This window comes from Ranitomeya imitator, chromosome 5 (assembly GCF_032444005.1).
Source record: "Ranitomeya imitator isolate aRanImi1 chromosome 5, aRanImi1.pri, whole genome shotgun sequence".
NCBI classification, from domain to species: domain Eukaryota; kingdom Metazoa; phylum Chordata; class Amphibia; order Anura; family Dendrobatidae; genus Ranitomeya; species Ranitomeya imitator.
Genome location: NC_091286.1, coordinates 461,110,757 through 461,130,941, shown reverse-complemented (window position 1 = coordinate 461,130,941; position 20,185 = coordinate 461,110,757). Strand labels below are relative to the sequence as shown.

The 20,185-nt window shown below is 42.9% G+C and overlaps 1 protein-coding gene across 1 annotated transcript in view; it reads left to right on the top strand.

Moving 5' to 3' along the window:
- Positions 1-20,185, top strand: part of KCNMB2 (potassium calcium-activated channel subfamily M regulatory beta subunit 2) — a 611,704-nt gene that overhangs the window by 447,972 nt on the left and 143,547 nt on the right. The window lies entirely within an intron of this gene.

Below are 20,185 nucleotides of genomic sequence, written 5' to 3'. Positions count from 1 at the left end.
AAGTCCTGAATTGGAAGCTTTGTATTCCAAACACATATACGATCACCAGCTTTGAAGCTAGGTACAGACACAGACTAAAATGACACCAGATGTCTCTGTGAAATAAAAGTGCATTGGTTTTAACAGTGGGTGGAATTCATCAAAGAGGAGAAAAGCAGAAAGGAAGTCACATAGATCACGTTGATCATAGAACAGACTTTCATTGGCTTATGATATAATCTCACCAGCAAATGCTAAAACTCTGGAAAACACAGGATATGGTATCATAGGTGGAGAGATAAATATAGTTGTGCATGAAATAGAAATATACACTCAGATATAGGTATTTTCTCATGTTGAAATCATACAGCGCAATTTTAGGTGCAAAAATTATTTGTATGGTATGCCTATGTGTAAGTAAATCTTTGTTTGTGTTTTTATATATTGTAGCATGGCTAAAGGGTTTGTAGTCGATGGGAGGTATGTGCCACATAAGTGCCTGGTTGCTGTAATGTAGCCCGGAGTATTCCTTTCCTGCACATAATCTTGTATATGTGTTTCAGGACCTGTGGTAATGTCAGACCACATGGCTAATCATGTGATGGGTTACTGGGTGGGGTTAGCTCTTTATAAGACTGGCTAATCCTTTACACAGCAGATATGTGTGGAGGTGAAACCCTCCTGAGTGTGTTACGGCTTCAGGACTGAGCCGGATGAACTGGACACTTGCTTTTCTTTGCCTGAACCAAAGGCCCATTTTGCTTTCTGTTATTTGCCACATGGTTTATGAAGCAATAAACCCAGTGAACTTTAAAGGAACACGTCTCCTGAGTGTCAGCCGTCGCAGCTGAGTGAGTGAAATCCTTACAATTGGTGGTAGACGTGCGAGCAGCGTTCCCAGCGGAGACGTGAGTTTATTTTTGAATGTCCTGGGTCAAGGCTGTTGCAAGCCAGCAAGCATTGCCGGAGAAAATGGAGGACCTGCTGAAACACTTGGTCCAGATGCAGTCACAGCAGGAGCAAAGGCAGCAAGAGACCAACAGGCTGTTGATGCAGCAGATACAACAGAGCCAGCAGGAGCAACGGCAGAGTCAGCAGGAGCAACGGCAGCAGATGCAGCAGAGCCAGCAGGAGCATCAGCAGCAGATGCAGCTTCTGGCAACCGCCATCCAGAGCAAGGCGAGCGCCCCAATCCCAGGTTTGGCTGATGTCACCCACGTCCGGAAGACGGTAAGACGCGCATTGCAGAAAATGACTCCCGGGGATGATGTTGAGGCCTTCCTGACGGTGTTTGAGAGGGTCGCTGAGAGGGAAAAACTTCCGCCAGAGCAGTGGGCAGAGGTACTTGCGCCATACCTGACGGGAGAACCCCAGAAGGCGTACTATGATTTGACCTTGCAGGATGCCAAAGAGTATCACAAATTGAAAGCCGAGATTCTCACACGTTTGGAGGTGACACTGACTGTCAGGGCACAGCGAGTTCACTCCTGGGGCTATCACCGGGACAAACCACCTCGTTCCCAAATGTTTGATCTGTTGCACCTGGTCCAGAAATGGCTGCAGCCAGAATCCTCTGCGCCTGCACAGATGGTAGAACGGGTGATGATGGATCGGTTTGTCCATTCCCTCCCGAGGCCTATACAGTCTTGGGTTGCCCAGGGTGATCCCCAGAATGCCGACGAGCTGATCGGACTGGTTGAGAGATACCAAGGGTTGGAAGGCTCCTTCGGGAGGCAGCCCATGCCGTACTGGGGGTCCCAGAAGGCAGCTGAGTCCCAAAAAGGGGTGGTGCGTCCAAGGTCACAAAGGGCGGGGGAGGTGGTGCCCAAGGTCCCCACGGGTGATATTATTTGTTGGAGGTGCCACAAGCCAGGACATATAGCTGCCCGTTGTTCCCAAACCACTGAGCAGATGGACTGCAGCATGGGACGCCGTTGTTCATACTATGCGTATCCAGCCTGTAGTGTGAACTCTCCATCCAACGAGGGACCTCAAGCGTGTCCCGTAAAGGTGAACGGTCGAGCAGTAACGGCACTGTTAGACTCGGGGAGCCTAGTGACCCTGGTGAGGGCCACTTTTCCTCTCCACCTGCTCCCAGGAAAGAAGGTCGGAGTGCGGTGCATACATGGTGATGCAAAGGACTACCCTATGGCCAGGGTGGACATTGAAACGGCATGTGGCACTGAGTCCCACATAGTCGGCGTGGTTCAGGACTTGTTGCACCCTATAATTATTGGCCGGGATTTCTGTTTGTTTTGGGATTTGTGGGGAAATGGTTCTGAGCTCCCTGGCAGGGAACCAGTGAACCCTGGAAGGGTATCGCCACACCCAGAGGCAGACAGTTTTCCTTTTTGTGTTCTGGTTGGGGATGAGGAGGAAGTATCCCCTACATCTGACATTCTGGAGTTAGAAGTTACCGGTGAAAATTTTGGGACTGCCCAACATAGGGACCCCACTCTGAGGGAAGCCTTTAATAATGTTACAGTTATTGACGGGGTGGTACAGGAGCCGGGGGCAGACACAAGATTTCCCCATTTTCTGTTGAGGGGGGAGTTGTTGTACCGTGTCACGAAAATACGGGAGAAGTTGGTAGAGCAGTTGATAGTGCCGGGTCCGTATAGACGGAAAGTGTTGGACATGGCCCATTCACACATCTTGGGTGGACACCTGGGGGTGGAAAAAACGCAGGAACGGGTTGTGCAGAGGTTCTATTGGCCTGGGTGTCACCGGGAAATAGTGAACTATTGCAGGTCCTGCCCTACATGTCAGCTAACTGCTCCTACTCCTCATTTCCGGAACCCCCTTGTGCCACTGCCCATTATTGAGGTACCGTTCGAGAGAATTGCCATGGACTTGGTCGGTCCCTTAGTTAAATCAGCTCGGGGCCATCAGTATATATTAGTCATCCTGGACTATGCCACACGCTATCCTGAGGCAATTCCCTTGAGAAATTCTTCCTCAAAAAGCATAGCCCGCGAGTTGGTCCATGTCTTTTCCCGGACAGGTCTGCCAAAGGAGATCCTGACTGACCAGGGTACACCTTTCATGAGCAAGGTGATGAGGGAGTTATGCAAAGCCCTGAAGATCTCCCAGTTGAGGACCTCGGTGTACCATCCCCAGTCAGATGGCCTTGTTGAGAGGTTTAACAAGACACTAAAGAGCATGCTGAGAAAAGCTATAGAGAAAGACGGTAGAGACTGGGATTGTCTCTTACCCTATCTGATGTTTTCCATTCGTGAAGTTCCACAGGCCTCCACAGGGTTCTCACCGTTTGAGCTTCTATATGGCCGACATCCACGAGGACTCCTGGATATAGCCAAGGAAACCTGGGAGGCCGAAGTCACACCCCACAGAAGCGTCATTGAGCATGTGGCCCTGATGCAGCAGAGGATTGCAAAGGTGATGCCTATCGTGAAAGAACACCTTCTCCAAGCACAAGAAGCTCAAGCCAGGGTCTACAACCGGTCTGCAAGAGTGAGGCAGTTCAATCCGGGAGACCGAGTTCTTGTGTTAGTTCCAACGGTGGAAAGCAAGTTCTTGGCCAAATGGCAAGGGCCATATGAGGTTGTCGAGAAACTTGGTGAGGTAAATTATAAAATTCACCAACCAGGAAGACGGAAACCATTCCAAGTTTACCATGTCAACCTCATCAAGCCATGGCAAGATAGAGAGCCGACAGCAACTCCATCATTGTTAAGCAACCCAGAAGGTGAGGTTGGCGCGGTTACTATAGCAGAGACGCTATCAAAGACCCAGAAACAGCAGTGCCGGGAGTTACTCCAGAAAAACAGGGACCTGTTTTCAGAATTGCCAGGATACACGAAGGTCATAGAGCACGAGGTCCTAACAGAGCCACATGTGCGGGTGAATGTGAAACCTTATCGTATTCCTGAGGCTCGTCGAGAAGTTATCTCCAAGGAAGTGGAGCGTATGTTGAGGCTTGGGGTCATTGAGGAATCCAAGAGCGGTTGGTCGAGCCCAATTGTCCTGGTCCCAAAACCTGATGGAGAGTGGAGGTTTTGCAACGACTATCGGAAGTTGAATGAAGTCTCCAAGTTCGACGCTTATCCCATGCCCCGTATTGATGAGCTCATCGAAAGGCTTGGGCACGCCAGATATATATCCACCTTGGATTTGACAAAGGGGTATTGGCAGATCCCCATGGCACAGGAAGCCAAGGAGAAGACGGCCTTTTCGACACCTGATGGATGCTTCCAATATGCCCGGATGCCGTTTGGCCTACAGGGAGCTCCGGCGACCTTCCAGAGGGCTATGGATAGAGTCCTTGCACCCCATAAGGCCTACGCTGCTGCGTACCTAGATGATATCGTCATCTTTAGCCCGGACTGGGAGAGTCATCTGGAGAAAGTCCAAGCGGTGTTGGATGCTATAAGAGAGGCCGGATTTACTATAAACCCGAAGAAGTGCGCCTTGGGTAAAGAAGAAGCTAAGTACCTTGGATACATAGTGGGTCATGGAGAAATAAAACCCCAAATCAATAAAGTGGAGGCAATCCAAACATGGCCAAAACCAGTTTCCAAGAAACAAGTTAAAGCCTTCCTGGGAATCGTGGGATATTACAGGAGGTTCATCCCAAACTTCGCCACGATGGCTGCGCCTCTGACTGACCTGCTAAAAGGGACAAAATCAGTAATGGTTAAGTGGTCCGAAGAAACAGAGTCAGCCTTCCAAGAAATGAAAAACGCTTTGTGTAAGCAACCCGTTCTGATGGCCCCAAACTTCAAGAAAGAGTTTATTCTTCAGACAGATGCCTCAGATGTTGGGGTGAGAGCAGTCCTTTCCCAAGAACTACATGGGGAGGAGCATCCTGTTCTCTATCTGAGTAGGAAGCTGTCCTCATCTGAAAAGAACTACTCAGTCGTTGAGAAGGAGTGCTTGGCCATAAAATGGGCAGTGGACACATTGCGGTACTATCTGCTGGGACGTAAATTTAGACTGGTATCTGACCATGCCCCGCTTAGGTGGATGAGAGAAACGAAAGGAAGAAATGCTAGAGTCACCCGTTGGTTCTTAGCCCTGCAGGACTTCAGTTTCCATGTGGAACATAGGGCCGGAAAGCTGCACGGTAATGCGGATGCCCTATCGAGAATCCCTTGTTTAGTGGGGGAAAGTGCCAAGCCCCACGGCTTTAGGCAGAGGGCGGAGGTATGTAGCATGGCTAAAGGGTTTGTAGTCGATGGGAGGTATGTGCCACATAAGTGCCTGGTTGCTGTAATGTAGCCCGGAGTATTCCTTTCTTGCACATAATCTTGTATATGTGTTTCAGGACCTGTGGTAATGTCAGACCACATGGCTAATCATGTGATGGGTTACTGGGTGGGGTTAGCTCTTTATAAGACTGGCTAATCCTTTACACAGCAGATATGTGTGGAGGTGAAACCCTCCTGAGTGTGTTACGGCTTCAGGACTGAGCCGGATGAACTGGACACTTGCTTTTCTTTGCCTGAACCAAAGGCCCATTTTGCTTTCTGTTATTTGCCACATGGTTTATGAAGCAATAAACCCAGTGAACTTTAAAGGAACACGTCTCCTGAGTGTCAGCCGTCGCAGCTGAGTGAGTGAAATCCTTACAATATCCAGTAATAAAATATATATTTATGACAATACAATACTGGCATAGTATCAACCCTTTTCTTATTGATAGACTAATAAGAACGAGTCATATGACACTTTTGTGCTAGGCAGTTCACAACCAAAGTCAATATGTTGCAACGATTACAGCGGTCAAGGCGTGGTGTTGTGACCCCCGGTACCTCTGAGTGTGTGTGTCGTTAGAGTATTCAGATGTTCTCCATTTAGGCCGCATACCTTCAGATGGTGCAGGAAGCCCATTTTATAAAAATAAATCAGTTTTTATTGATGAAATTGGTGTAAAGTATATACAAGAGAGAGCAGGCACAAAACTCAGTATTCACCTGTTTTACACTGAGGCACAGACTTGTCAATTTCAAGTGGCGGCATTTTGCTAAAAAATGATATTTCAGAAATGCAACATGCCTGAAGAGAATACTCCATTCCCTTTATCTGTCTTTCACTGACCACAGTTCTTTCATGTGATACAATTGTCTCAGCCTGGCAAGTCCAGTATAAAACTTCCTAGTCTGGTCTACAAGTTGCCCTCTCTTCAGCCCCACTTTGCCTCTGCTTTCTCAGGGTTATCCACTAACTATCAGCTATAACTCCACTGGGCTCCTGGCTATATCCACTGTAGCTGAGCTCCACTTCCCCCACACATGGTCCAGGATGATCCGGCCATATTACTCTGCCACCGATCCAGTTACAGAATCTTGCTATCTCTGTTTTCCTTCTTACCGTCACCCACTCCTCACTATGTGGCTTAGTCTGTCGCACTCTCTGTGACTGTCTTCACTTTACTCACTCTAACCAGGAAGTATCTTTCTTCTTAGGCTACTTTCACACTAGCGTCAGACTCAGCCCGTCGCTGTGCGTCGGGCCGAGGTTCAGACGCTAGCAGTGAATGCACCGCACAATGGGGGCAGCGGATGCATTTTTCCTGCGCATCCGCTGTCCCATTGTAAGGTGCAGGGAGGTGGGGGCGGTCCATCGGCAGCAAAAAAACGTTACATGTAATGTTTTTTGCTCCCGGCGGTCCGCCACAACACGGTGTCAATGCGTCGCAATGCATCACTAATGTTAATCTATGGGGCAAAAACGCATCCTGCAAACAACTTTGCAGGATGCGTTTTTTCCCATAAACAACGCATTGCGACGTATTGCAAAAAATGCTAGTGTGAAAGTAGCCTTACTCCCGCACACTCATACACTCCTCCCATCTGCATGGCTGACTGTTACATTTTCCTTTTCCAGCTGTCTAATCTACTACAGCTCTAATGGTAGACATTACATTTAATTCAGCATAAAAAAAATTCTCAACAATAATATGTTTTATAACAGTAAAAATCTTCAGGGAGGGTGTGAGACATCTCACTCCTTTCAATGTCAAGCCTATCTTGCCCTATAAAATAAACAAGTGTGCTCGTGACAGTCTCAACAGGCTACTGCTTCACTTACACAATGAACACAGGGCCACCATTCTATAGGACGTTGGATCTCCCAGTGTTCCGACCTGCTGCAGGCATAAGTTTGTCATCTGTTCTTTAACAGCTGATACGTGTTTATGTAATGAACCTTTAAAGCTGTATTTTTATGAGCCAAGAATCCATCATACACTAACTTTAACGACCCATTGTTCATGGTAATTGTGTAATGTGAATAGGTTGAGTGATGTGTCCAAAAAACTTTTTTTTAAATTACTGAGATGACAGGTGCTACTAATAAGATTCTATGAAGACACAAAAGAGAATAGTAAAACCAAAAACACTCAGTTTGAAAAAATGTTGCAGTAATCCGCAAGTGCTAGTAAAAGATGTAAAAAACAGGGTATTTGGTTGATACGTTTTTTGCAAAAAATGTATACTAAGCTGCTCTACCAATCTTCACGGTATACCCTTATCAGAGCAGTCCTAACTAATGTATGCAATCCCTATCTGATGTATTTAAAAACCTGATCATCTGTATATAACCTGTGTGAACAGGGTTCAGAGAGGAAAAATCCATGTGTGCATACAGGGTAGAACAGCTTTTGTGCAGATAGCCCAAGAGGAGTGGTGGAACTCCCCAGTCTTGTAGACACAAGAGAACAATTATGGAAACAGGAACACATGGGCTACTTGCACAGTGAACAAGTCTGTATGATCATGTTCACACACCACCAAGAAACCTGAAGACACAAAAGAGAATAGTAAAACCAAAAACACTCAGTTTGAAAAAATGTTGCAGTAATCCGCAAGTGCTAGTAAAAGATGTAAAAAACAGGGTATTTGGTTGATACGTTTTTTGCAAAAAATGTATACTAAGCTGCTCTACCAATCTTCACGGTATACCCTTATCAGAGCAGTCCTAACTAATGTATGCAATCCCTATCTGATGTATTTAAAAACCTGATCATCTGTATATAACCTGTGTGAACAGGGTTCAGAGAGGAAAAATCCATGTGTGCATACAGGGTAGAACAGCTTTTGTGCAGATAGCCCAAGAGGAGTGGTGGAACTCCCCAGTCTTGTAGACACAAGAGAACAATTATGGAAACAGGAACACATGGGCTACTTGCACAGTGAACAAGTCTGTATGATCATGTTCACACACCACCAAGAAACCTGAAGACACAAAAGAGAATAGTAAAACCAAAAACACTCAGTTTGAAAAAATGTTGCAGTAATCCGCAAGTGCTAGTAAAAGATGTAAAAAACAGGGTATTTGGTTGATACGTTTTTTGCAAAAAATGTATACTAAGCTGCTCTACCAATCTTCACGGTATACCCTTATCAGAGCAGTCCTAACTAATGTATGCAATCCCTATCTGATGTATTTAAAAACCTGATCATCTGTATATAACCTGTGTGAACAGGGTTCAGAGAGGAAAAATCCATGTGTGCATACAGGGTAGAACAGCTTTTGTGCAGATAGCCCAAGAGGAGTGGTGGAACTCCCCAGTCTTGTAGACACAAGAGAACAATTATGGAAACAGGAACACATGGGCTACTTGCACAGTGAACAAGTCTGTATGATCATGTTCACACACCACCAAGAAACCTGAAGACACAAAAGAGAATAGTAAAACCAAAAACACTCAGTTTGAAAAAATGTTGCAGTAATCCGCAAGTGCTAGTAAAAGATGTAAAAAACAGGGTATTTGGTTGATACGTTTTTTGCAAAAAATGTATACTAAGCTGCTCTACCAATCTTCACGGTATACCCTTATCAGAGCAGTCCTAACTAATGTATGCAATCCCTATCTGATGTATTTAAAAACCTGATCATCTGTATATAACCTGTGTGAACAGGGTTCAGAGAGGAAAAATCCATGTGTGCATACAGGGTAGAACAGCTTTTGTGCAGATAGCCCAAGAGGAGTGGTGGAACTCCCCAGTCTTGTAGACACAAGAGAACAATTATGGAAACAGGAACACATGGGCTACTTGCACAGTGAACAAGTCTGTATGATCATGTTCACACACCACCAAGAAACCTGAAGACACAAAAGAGAATAGTAAAACCAAAAACACTCAGTTTGAAAAAATGTTGCAGTAATCCGCAAGTGCTAGTAAAAGATGTAAAAAACAGGGTATTTGGTTGATACGTTTTTTGCAAAAAATGTATACTAAGCTGCTCTACCAATCTTCACGGTATACCCTTATCAGAGCAGTCCTAACTAATGTATGCAATCCCTATCTGATGTATTTAAAAACCTGATCATCTGTATATAACCTGTGTGAACAGGGTTCAGAGAGGAAAAATCCATGTGTGCATACAGGGTAGAACAGCTTTTGTGCAGATAGCCCAAGAGGAGTGGTGGAACTCCCCAGTCTTGTAGACACAAGAGAACAATTATGGAAACAGGAACACATGGGCTACTTGCACAGTGAACAAGTCTGTATGATCATGTTCACACACCACCAAGAAACCTGAAGACACAAAAGAGAATAGTAAAACCAAAAACACTCAGTTTGAAAAAATGTTGCAGTAATCCGCAAGTGCTAGTAAAAGATGTAAAAAACAGGGTATTTGGTTGATACGTTTTTTGCAAAAAATGTATACTAAGCTGCTCTACCAATCTTCACGGTATACCCTTATCAGAGCAGTCCTAACTAATGTATGCAATCCCTATCTGATGTATTTAAAAACCTGATCATCTGTATATAACCTGTGTGAACAGGGTTCAGAGAGGAAAAATCCATGTGTGCATACAGGGTAGAACAGCTTTTGTGCAGATAGCCCAAGAGGAGTGGTGGAACTCCCCAGTCTTGTAGACACAAGAGAACAATTATGGAAACAGGAACACATGGGCTACTTGCACAGTGAACAAGTCTGTATGATCATGTTCACACACCACCAAGAAACCTGAAGACACAAAAGAGAATAGTAAAACCAAAAACACTCAGTTTGAAAAAATGTTGCAGTAATCCGCAAGTGCTAGTAAAAGATGTAAAAAACAGGGTATTTGGTTGATACGTTTTTTGCAAAAAATGTATACTAAGCTGCTCTACCAATCTTCACGGTATATCCTTATCAGAGCAGTCCTAACTAATGTATGCAATCCCTATCTGATGTATTTAAAAACCTGATCATCTGTATATAACCTGTGTGAACAGGGTTCAGAGAGGAAAAATCCATGTGTGCATACAGGGTAGAACAGCTTTTGTGCAGATAGCCCAAGAGGAGTGGTGGAAAACACCACCACTCCTCTTGGGCTATCTGCACAAAAGCTGTTCTACCCTGTATGCACACATGGATTTTTCCTCTCTGAACCCTGTTCACACAGGTTATATACAGATGATCAGGTTTTTAAATACATCAGATAGGGATTGCATACATTAGTTAGGACTGCTCTGATAAGGGTATACCGTGAAGATTGGTAGAGCAGCTTAGTATACATTTTTTGCAAAAAACGTATCAACCAAATACCCTGTTTTTTACATCTTTTACTAGCACTTGCGGATTACTGCAACATTTTTTCAAACTGAGTGTTTTTGGTTTTACTATTCTCTTTTGTGTCTTCAGGTTTCTTGGTGGTGTGTGAACATGATCATACAGACTTGTTCACTGTGCAAGTAGCCCATGTGTTCCTGTTTCCATAATTGTTCTCTTGTGTCTACAAGACTGGGGAGTTCCACCACTCCTCTTGGGCTATCTGCACAAAAGCTGTTCTACCCTGTATGCACACATGGATTTTTCCTCTCTGAACCCTGTTCACACAGGTTATATACAGATGATCAGGTTTTTAAATACATCAGATAGGGATTGCATACATTAGTTAGGACTGCTCTGATAAGGGTATACCGTGAAGATTGGTAGAGCAGCTTAGTATACATTTTTTGCAAAAAACGTATCAACCAAATACCCTGTTTTTTACATCTTTTACTAGCACTTGCGGATTACTGCAACATTTTTTCAAACTGAGTGTTTTTGGTTTTACTATTCTCTTTTGTGTCTTCAGGTTTCTTGGTGGTGTGTGAACATGATCATACAGACTTGTTCACTGTGCAAGTAGCCCATGTGTTCCTGTTTCCATAATTGTTCTCTTGTGTCTACAAGACTGGGGAGTTCCACCACTCCTCTTGGGCTATCTGCACAAAAGCTGTTCTACCCTGTATGCACACATGGATTTTTCCTCTCTGAACCCTGTTCACACAGGTTATATACAGATGATCAGGTTTTTAAATACATCAGATAGGGATTGCATACATTAGTTAGGACTGCTCTGATAAGGGTATACCGTGAAGATTGGTAGAGCAGCTTAGTATACATTTTTTGCAAAAAACGTATCAACCAAATACCCTGTTTTTTACATCTTTTACTAGCACTTGCGGATTACTGCAACATTTTTTCAAACTGAGTGTTTTTGGTTTTACTATTCTCTTTTGTGTCTTCAGGTTTCTTGGTGGTGTGTGAACATGATCATACAGACTTGTTCACTGTGCAAGTAGCCCATGTGTTCCTGTTTCCATAATTGTTCTCTTGTGTCTACAAGACTGGGGAGTTCCACCACTCCTCTTGGGCTATCTGCACAAAAGCTGTTCTACCCTGTATGCACACATGGATTTTTCCTCTCTGAACCCTGTTCACACAGGTTATATACAGATGATCAGGTTTTTAAATACATCAGATAGGGATTGCATACATTAGTTAGGACTGCTCTGATAAGGGTATACCGTGAAGATTGGTAGAGCAGCTTAGTATACATTTTTTGCAAAAAACGTATCAACCAAATACCCTGTTTTTTACATCTTTTACTAGCACTTGCGGATTACTGCAACATTTTTTCAAACTGAGTGTTTTTGGTTTTACTATTCTCTTTTGTGTCTTCAGGTTTCTTGGTGGTGTGTGAACATGATCATACAGACTTGTTCACTGTGCAAGTAGCCCATGTGTTCCTGTTTCCATAATTGTTCTCTTGTGTCTACAAGACTGGGGAGTTCCACCACTCCTCTTGGGCTATCTGCACAAAAGCTGTTCTACCCTGTATGCACACATGGATTTTTCCTCTCTGAACCCTGTTCACACAGGTTATATACAGATGATCAGGTTTTTAAATACATCAGATAGGGATTGCATACATTAGTTAGGACTGCTCTGATAAGGGTATACCGTGAAGATTGGTAGAGCAGCTTAGTATACATTTTTTGCAAAAAACGTATCAACCAAATACCCTGTTTTTTACATCTTTTACTAGCACTTGCGGATTACTGCAACATTTTTTCAAACTGAGTGTTTTTGGTTTTACTATTCTCTTTTGTGTCTTCAGGTTTCTTGGTGGTGTGTGAACATGATCATACAGACTTGTTCACTGTGCAAGTAGCCCATGTGTTCCTGTTTCCATAATTGTTCTCTTGTGTCTACAAGACTGGGGAGTTCCACCACTCCTCTTGGGCTATCTGCACAAAAGCTGTTCTACCCTGTATGCACACATGGATTTTTCCTCTCTGAACCCTGTTCACACAGGTTATATACAGATGATCAGGTTTTTAAATACATCAGATAGGGATTGCATACATTAGTTAGGACTGCTCTGATAAGGGTATACCGTGAAGATTGGTAGAGCAGCTTAGTATACATTTTTTGCAAAAAACGTATCAACCAAATACCCTGTTTTTTACATCTTTTACTAGCACTTGCGGATTACTGCAACATTTTTTCAAACTGAGTGTTTTTGGTTTTACTATTCTCTTTTGTGTCTTCAGGTTTCTTGGTGGTGTGTGAACATGATCATACAGACTTGTTCACTGTGCAAGTAGCCCATGTGTTCCTGTTTCCATAATAAGATTCTATGGAGCAGTTCTCTGCTGAGCTGTGTATAATCCCGCCCACATCACTGATTGGCCGTTTTATGCCCATGTACAGTGTACACAGAAAGCAGCCAATCAGTGGAGGGGATGTGGTTATACAACACTCATAAATATGCTTGACGATATGGCAGCAGGTTTACTAATCCTGTAATGATAATCTCCTGCTTATAAAATAGTGACCTTGTCAAAACTATACTAAGCAGACCAGTAAGTGACACGTTGCTGGAATCAGGGACTTTGTACCTACAATATGCTGTCCTCAGATTAGATGGCAAAAACCTGATGAGATATTCCCTTTAAGTCTAGTTGTGTGATAACCCTTTAATTTTAGTCTGTTGTTCCGTAAACATGCAAGCTTAGACTTGAGATCAATGTTCTTTTGTAAAACCCTGTACGTATCCAGTGTATTGTATTGTTTGAACATTTTTGATGTGGCACAACATTTCTTTTATACTTTTACTAGAGGTAGTATGAGTTTATTTTCAGGACCTGGTCCAGCAATGCAGTGTACTAAAGTTCTGGCAGAGTGGACTAGATTTATAGAAATCTTATGCCCACTGTGCTTCTTTTTCTCCGGCGTAAACTGACCTGCGGTGCCTGTTTCAAATTTGCAACATGTCAATCTTGCTTGATTTTTCCCATAGACTTGCATTAAGTGTAGGAAATTTGCGAGGAAAAATGCATGTAATCTACACATGACCAACAGAAAATAAAAAAAACACAGCATCAAAAATGCAATAAAAACATATGTAAAAGTGACCAAATGTAATTTGATAGATGCATAAACGGTGCAGAAAATCTGCAACACCAAAAACTGACCAATAGCTCATTGAGGGAATGTAATTATTGTTTGGGATCTTGTCTCGTCTTCATATACATGATATTCCCCAGTTACATCACTTCATAACTGCAGAAATCTTGTTGTAACATCAAGTCAATATGCTAAGAAACATATGTTGCAAGATAACTTTTGATTCGCATTGTATTTTTATTTATAATTGCAAAACATTCAGAAATGTTAGAAATACTTTCAGATATCTGGTACAAATGTATTCTAATCAACTCAGTGCTGTTACCATCTGCCCACAGATCATGTTTTATTGATCACCATACTTACACATAGTACAGCAGCTCACTAATTCCTCTACTCGGTGTTTAGTCAAGGTTATCTCCAAGAAATGATTAAAATCTTCACACATTCATCCTTGATGTGGTATCTGAAAAAACCTCATTACTTATTTAAAAAATTAGGCCCAAAAAATCAGAAATATTATCGAACTCATACTTATTCTGATATATTTAACACTTAATTCATCACTGCATGGAGCCCGCTCAAGATGGGTGCCGGCTACATTACACAGCTGACCCTTGAGAAGAACTAATGCTATCTCCTAAATGCCACTGTAAAGTGTGACATCAACATTTAAGAGGACTCCAACTTCTGGTTGTCACCTCTCAGGCCATCGCAGACTGTAGGTGCATGCCGATGGGTTGCCTTCATAAGGAGACCAGTAATGTTAAAATACATTGCAAACACTATAGTATTGTAGTGTATTGTAGAGGCGATCATTCGATTGAAAGTTCAAGTATCCTAGAGAAGACTAATAAAAACTAAGTGCTGTATTTATCACTTGCGGGTTTTTTTTAAGTCACTTTCCTTTTTTTTCTCGTAGTATTAGTTTCCTTGTTTATTACCAAATTGATCACCAAAAGTCGCACGTTAACATCAAAAGTTGCCAAACTTGTGCCAACATTTTTCCGTACTCAAAAAATACATGAGAGAGTAATTGCTAGACTCCGCCCACAAAGCAGGAGAAAAGCAAACAGGTGAGTACATATAAAACAGAGTTCAAAAAGACTTCATGTTGTCACGTGCAAATCTACCCAAGGTATTAAAATAGAAAAATATTTATCCCATATAATAAACTTTGAAATGAAGAAAAATGGAAACACTGAATTTGGCATTTTTCACACTTCCCTCAAAAACTGCAAAGAAACTTGATTAAAACTCCAGGGTATAGTTATCAAAACTGTTTAATTCTGTTAAGCATGTCCAACTGTTCTAATTTTAAGATTGTCCGATCTAAGATAACCCCATCTATTCATTGGCATTCCTTGTGCCAGAAAAGTGTACTACAATCTTCGCACATTTTTTGGCACATTGGGGGCAATTAATTAAGACCAGCGATTCTCCTGCCGGTGTTGATGAGTGGGTGTGTTGGAACAGAGGTTCCTGATTCATTAAAAGGTGCACACCTCTTAATCAATCAGGCAAGGCACGTAGTGGTGTGCAACCGGAATGTGTGCCTTGCCATAAATCTTACTCTGCCCCTGCTGGTGCTTATTGTCAATTTGAGTCATCACTTCCGCGTCTTGATCCAGCTCTGCCCACTATGTCTGAACTGGGGTGATAATAGCATGAAAAGTCACATTTTTTTGCGCAACCTCCTTTTGCACAAAAATAAATGTGACATTTCAAAGCTTTTTACACCTGAAATCTGGCAAAAGAGCTTTGATAAATCACTCACATTGAATCATACATCAAACCACATTAAATTTTCAATGAACTTCTTCCCTTTTTCAACAAGGCCATACTCCCTAGTCACACAAGGTATAAAAATTGTCTTAAATACATCATAACTGTGATTTAAGCTATGAAAGATAATTTAGGGCACAAATTGTGCAAGAATTCTGGTGCGTTTAACTTGATAAATAAGCCTCATTGTATATACCCCAAAATGGAAAACGGTATCTATAGAAATGTTAGCTTGGCCTGCAAAAGGCAACCTCAAACAGTCCAATCAATAGAAAAATAAAAAAGTTACAGATCTCAGATTATGGCGACACAAACTACCGTACATTTTTCCTTACAAAGTTCAGAATTTTTTTAACAACTAAAATATACTTTAAAAATTGTATATGTTTGGTATCTGCATACTCATACTGCCCTGGAGAATCAGGTTGCAAGGTCATATTTACAACAAAGCAAAAGACGCTAAAACAAAACTTAAACAATGAGATTGAGGACTGTTTTTTTTCCCCACAATTTTACTGCATTTGGATTTTTTTTCTCCTTTTCCTCATATAGCTATTTTGAGAAAAAAATAAAAAGTTATGAGTCTTGGAAGAAAGGTGAATAAACAAAAGTGCAATAGTGAAAATTTACGCAGTCCAGTCTTTAAAGGTGTTTTCCCATGAACAAAGTACACTTTAATCAATAGATCTTGGAATATAAATAAGATCCACAACTGGATATGTTAAAAATCGTTCCTGTGCTGAAATATTCATATACATGTGCTCATGCTGTGTACTGTGTAATGGCTGTGTCTCACCGGGAGAAGGAGGAATATAGAAGGGTGGTTTCTGACTTTGTGGATTGGTGCCGGACTAACTGTCTAGAACTAAATGTAAAGAAAACCAAGGAGTTGGTGGTGAGTTATAGAAGGAAAAAGGAGGATTACTTACCAATCAATATTGCTGGCCAGGAGGTTGAGATTGTTGAGAGCTACAAATATTTGGAGGTTCACCTTGACAGTAAACTCGATTGGAGGTATCATATGGAGAAGGTTTGCAAGAAGGGAATGAGCAGACTGTACTTTCTTTGGAAGCTCAGGTGGTTCAATGTGTCCAGTAAAATGCTGGAAATATTCTACCAGTCTGTTGTGGCAAGTGCCATTTTTTTTGCTATCATATGCTGGGGCAGTAGTGTGCGAGTATCTGACGCTAATAAGCTCAACAAACTTATCAAGAAGGCAAGCGCGGTTATTGGCCTCCATCTGGATTCTTTTGATGAGCTATTGGAGGATAGGATTCAGAAGAAGTGTAGGGCTATAATGATCAATAATACACACTCACTATATGGGTTGTTCTTGAAGTAGAAGAGCACATTCAGCAGCAGTCTAATCCTACTAAGGTGTAAGAAGGAGAAATTCAGGAAATTGTTTGTACCTACTGCTATGCGGATGTATAATTATTTCCTATGGGTGGTAGAGAACAATGACTGATTGCAGGTGTACTAATGTCAACAGTGATTTATATACCTGAACTACCCACATTTATTTGTTACTAGCTGAAGAGCCCGGGGTTGCCTTGGCATAGTGTTGTGAATCCTGTGGCAGAGCTCCCTCCTGTGGTCACAAGTGGTACTTCGGCTGGTTCTCTCTGTGAGCTTCCGTTGGTGGAGGAAAGTGGTACTGCGGCTTCTGAGTTTCCTTCCTCAGGTGATGTGGTGAAGTCATTAGGTGCTGCTCTATTTAACTCCACCTAGTGCTTTAACCCTGGCCTCCAGTCAATGTTCTAGTATTGGACTTGTTTCCTCCTGGATCATTCCTGTGGCCTGCTGCTCTGCATAGCTAAGTTCCTCTTGCTATTTGTTTGCTGTTTTTTTCTGTCCAGCTTGTCAATTTGTTTTTTTCTGCTTGCTGGAAGCTCTGGGACGCAGAGGGTGTACCTCCGTGCCGTTAGTTCGGTACGGAGGGTCTTTTTGCCCCCTTTGCGTGGTTGTTTGTAGGGTTTTGTGTTGACCGCAAAGTTACCTTTCCTATCCTCACTCTGTTCAGAAAGTTGGGCCTCACTTTGCTAAATCTATTTCATCTCTACGTTTGTCTTTTCATCTTAACTCACAGTCATTATATGTGGGGGCTGCCTTTTCCTTTGGGGTATTTCTCTGAGGCAAGGTAGGCTTATTTTCTATCTTCAGGCTAGCTAGTTTCTCAGGCCGTGCCGAGTTGCATAGGGAGCGTTAGGCGCAATCCACGGCTGCCTTTAGTGTGGTTTGAGAGGATTAGGGATTGCGGTCAACAGAGTTCCCACGTCTCAGAGCTCGTTCTTGTTTTTTGGTTATTGCCAGGTCACTGTATGTGCGCTGACCTCTATGTCCATTGTGGTACTGAATTACCTTTCATAACAGTACTGGAGGCCAAAAGTACTAATGATTCCCAATAGAGGGAAAAAAGAAGTTCTGAGACCATTTTTTTTTCTTTGCACTGTGTTTTGCCTTTTTTTCCCCCTAGACATTTGGGTGGTTCAGTACACAGGTGTAGCAATGGACATTAAAGGTCTGTCTTCATGTGTGGATCAGCTCACGGCAAGAGTACAAAGTATTCAAGACTTTGTGGTTCAGAATTCTATGTTAGAACCGAGAATTCCTATTCCTGATTTGTTTTTTGGAGATAGAACTAATTTTCTGAGTTTCAAAAATAATTGTAAACTATTTCTGGCTTTGAAACCTCGCTCCTCTGGTGACCCAGTTCAACAAGTTAGGATCGTTATTTCTTTTTTGCGTGGCGACCCTCAGGACTGGGCATTTTCTCTTGCGTCAGGAGATCCTGCATTAAGTAATATCGATGCATTTTTCCTGGCGCTCGGATTGCTGTACGATGAGCCTAATTCTGTGGATCAGGCAGAGAAGAATTTGCTGGCTCTGTGTCAGGGTCAGGATGAAATAGAGGTATATTGTCAGAAATTTAGAAAGTAGTCCGTACTCACTCAGTGGAATGAAGGTGCGCTCGCAGCTATTTTCAGAAAAGGTCTCTCTGAAGCCCTTAAGGATGTCATGGTGGGATTTCCTATGCCTGCTGGTCTGAATGAGTCTATGTCTTTGGCCATTCAGATCGGTCGACGCTTGCGCGAGTGTAAATCTGTGCACCATTTGGCGGTATTACCTGAGCTTAAACCTGAGCCTATGCAGTGCGATAGGACTTTGACCAGAGTTGAACGGCAAGAACACAGACGTCTGAATGGGCTGTGTTTCTACTGTGGTGATTCCACTCATGCTATCTCTGATTGTCCTAAGCGCACTAAGCGGTTCGCTAGGTCTGCCACCATTGGTACGGTACAGTCAAAATTTCTTCTGTCTGTTACCTTGATCTGCTCTTTGTCATCATATTCTGTCATGGCATTTGTGGACTCAGGCGCTGCTCTGAATTTGATGGACTTGGAGTATGCTAGGCGTTGTGGGTTTTTCTTGGAGCCCTTGCAGTGTCCTATTCCATTGAGAGGAATTGATGCTACGCCTTTGGCCAAGAATAAGCCTCAGTACTGGACCCAGCTGACCATGTGCATGGCTCCTGCACATCAGGAGGTTATTCGCTTTCTGGTGTTGCATAATCTGCATGATGTGGTCGTGTTGGGGTTGCCATGGCTATAAGTCCATAATCCAGTATTAGATTGGAAATCCATGTCTGTGTCCAGCTGGGGTTGTCAGGGGGTACATGGTGATGTCCCATTTTTGACTATTTCATCATCCACCCCTTCTGAGGTTCCTGAGTTCTTGTCTGATTACCGGGATTTATTTGATGAGCCCAAGTCCGATACCCTACCTCCGCATAGGGATTGTGATTGTGCTATCGATTTGATTCCTCATAGTAAATTCCCAAAAGGTCGACTGTTTAATTTATCTGTGCCTGAGCACGCCGCTATGCGGAGTTATGTGAAGGAGTCTTTGGAGAAGGGGCATATTCGCCCGTCATCGTCGCCATTAGGAGCAGGGTTCTTTTTTGTAGCCAAGAAGGATGGTTCACTGAGACCTTGTATAGATTACCGCCTTCTAAATAAGATCACGGTTAAATTTCAGTACCCCTTGCCATTGTTATCTGATTTGTTTGCTCGGATTAAGGGGGCTAGTTGGTACACCAAGATAGATCTTCGTGGTGCGTATAATCTTGTGCGTATTAAGCGAGGCGATGAGTGGAAAACTGCATTTAATACACCCGAGGGCCATTTTGAGTATCTAGTAATGCCAGTCGGACTTGCCAATGCTCCATCAGTGTTTCAGTCCTTTATGCATGACATCTTCCGAGAGTACCTGGATAAATTCCTGATTGTGTACTTAGATGACATTTTGATCTTCTCGGATGATTGGGAGTCTCATGTGAAGCAGGTTAGAACGGTGTTTCAGGTCCTGCGTGCTAATTCTTTGTTTGTGAAGGGATCAAAGTGTCTCTTTGGTGTTCAGAAGGTTTCATTTTTGGGGTTCATCTTTTCCCCTTCTACTATCGAGATGGACCCTGTTAAGGTCCAAGCCATCCATAATTGGACTCAGCCGACATCTCTGAAAAGTCTGCAAAAGTTCCTGGGCTTTGCTAATTTTTATCGTCGCTTCATCTGCAATTTTTCTAGTATTGCTAAACCATTGACCGATTTGACCAAGAAAGGTGCTGATTTGGTCAATTGGTCTTCTGCTGTGGTGGAAGCTTTTCAAGAGTTGAAGCGTCGTTTTTCTTCTGCCCCTGTGTTGTGTCAACCAGATGTTTCGCTTCCGTTCCAGGTCGAGGTTGATGCTTCTGAGATTGGAGCAGGGGCTGTTTTGTCGCAGAGAA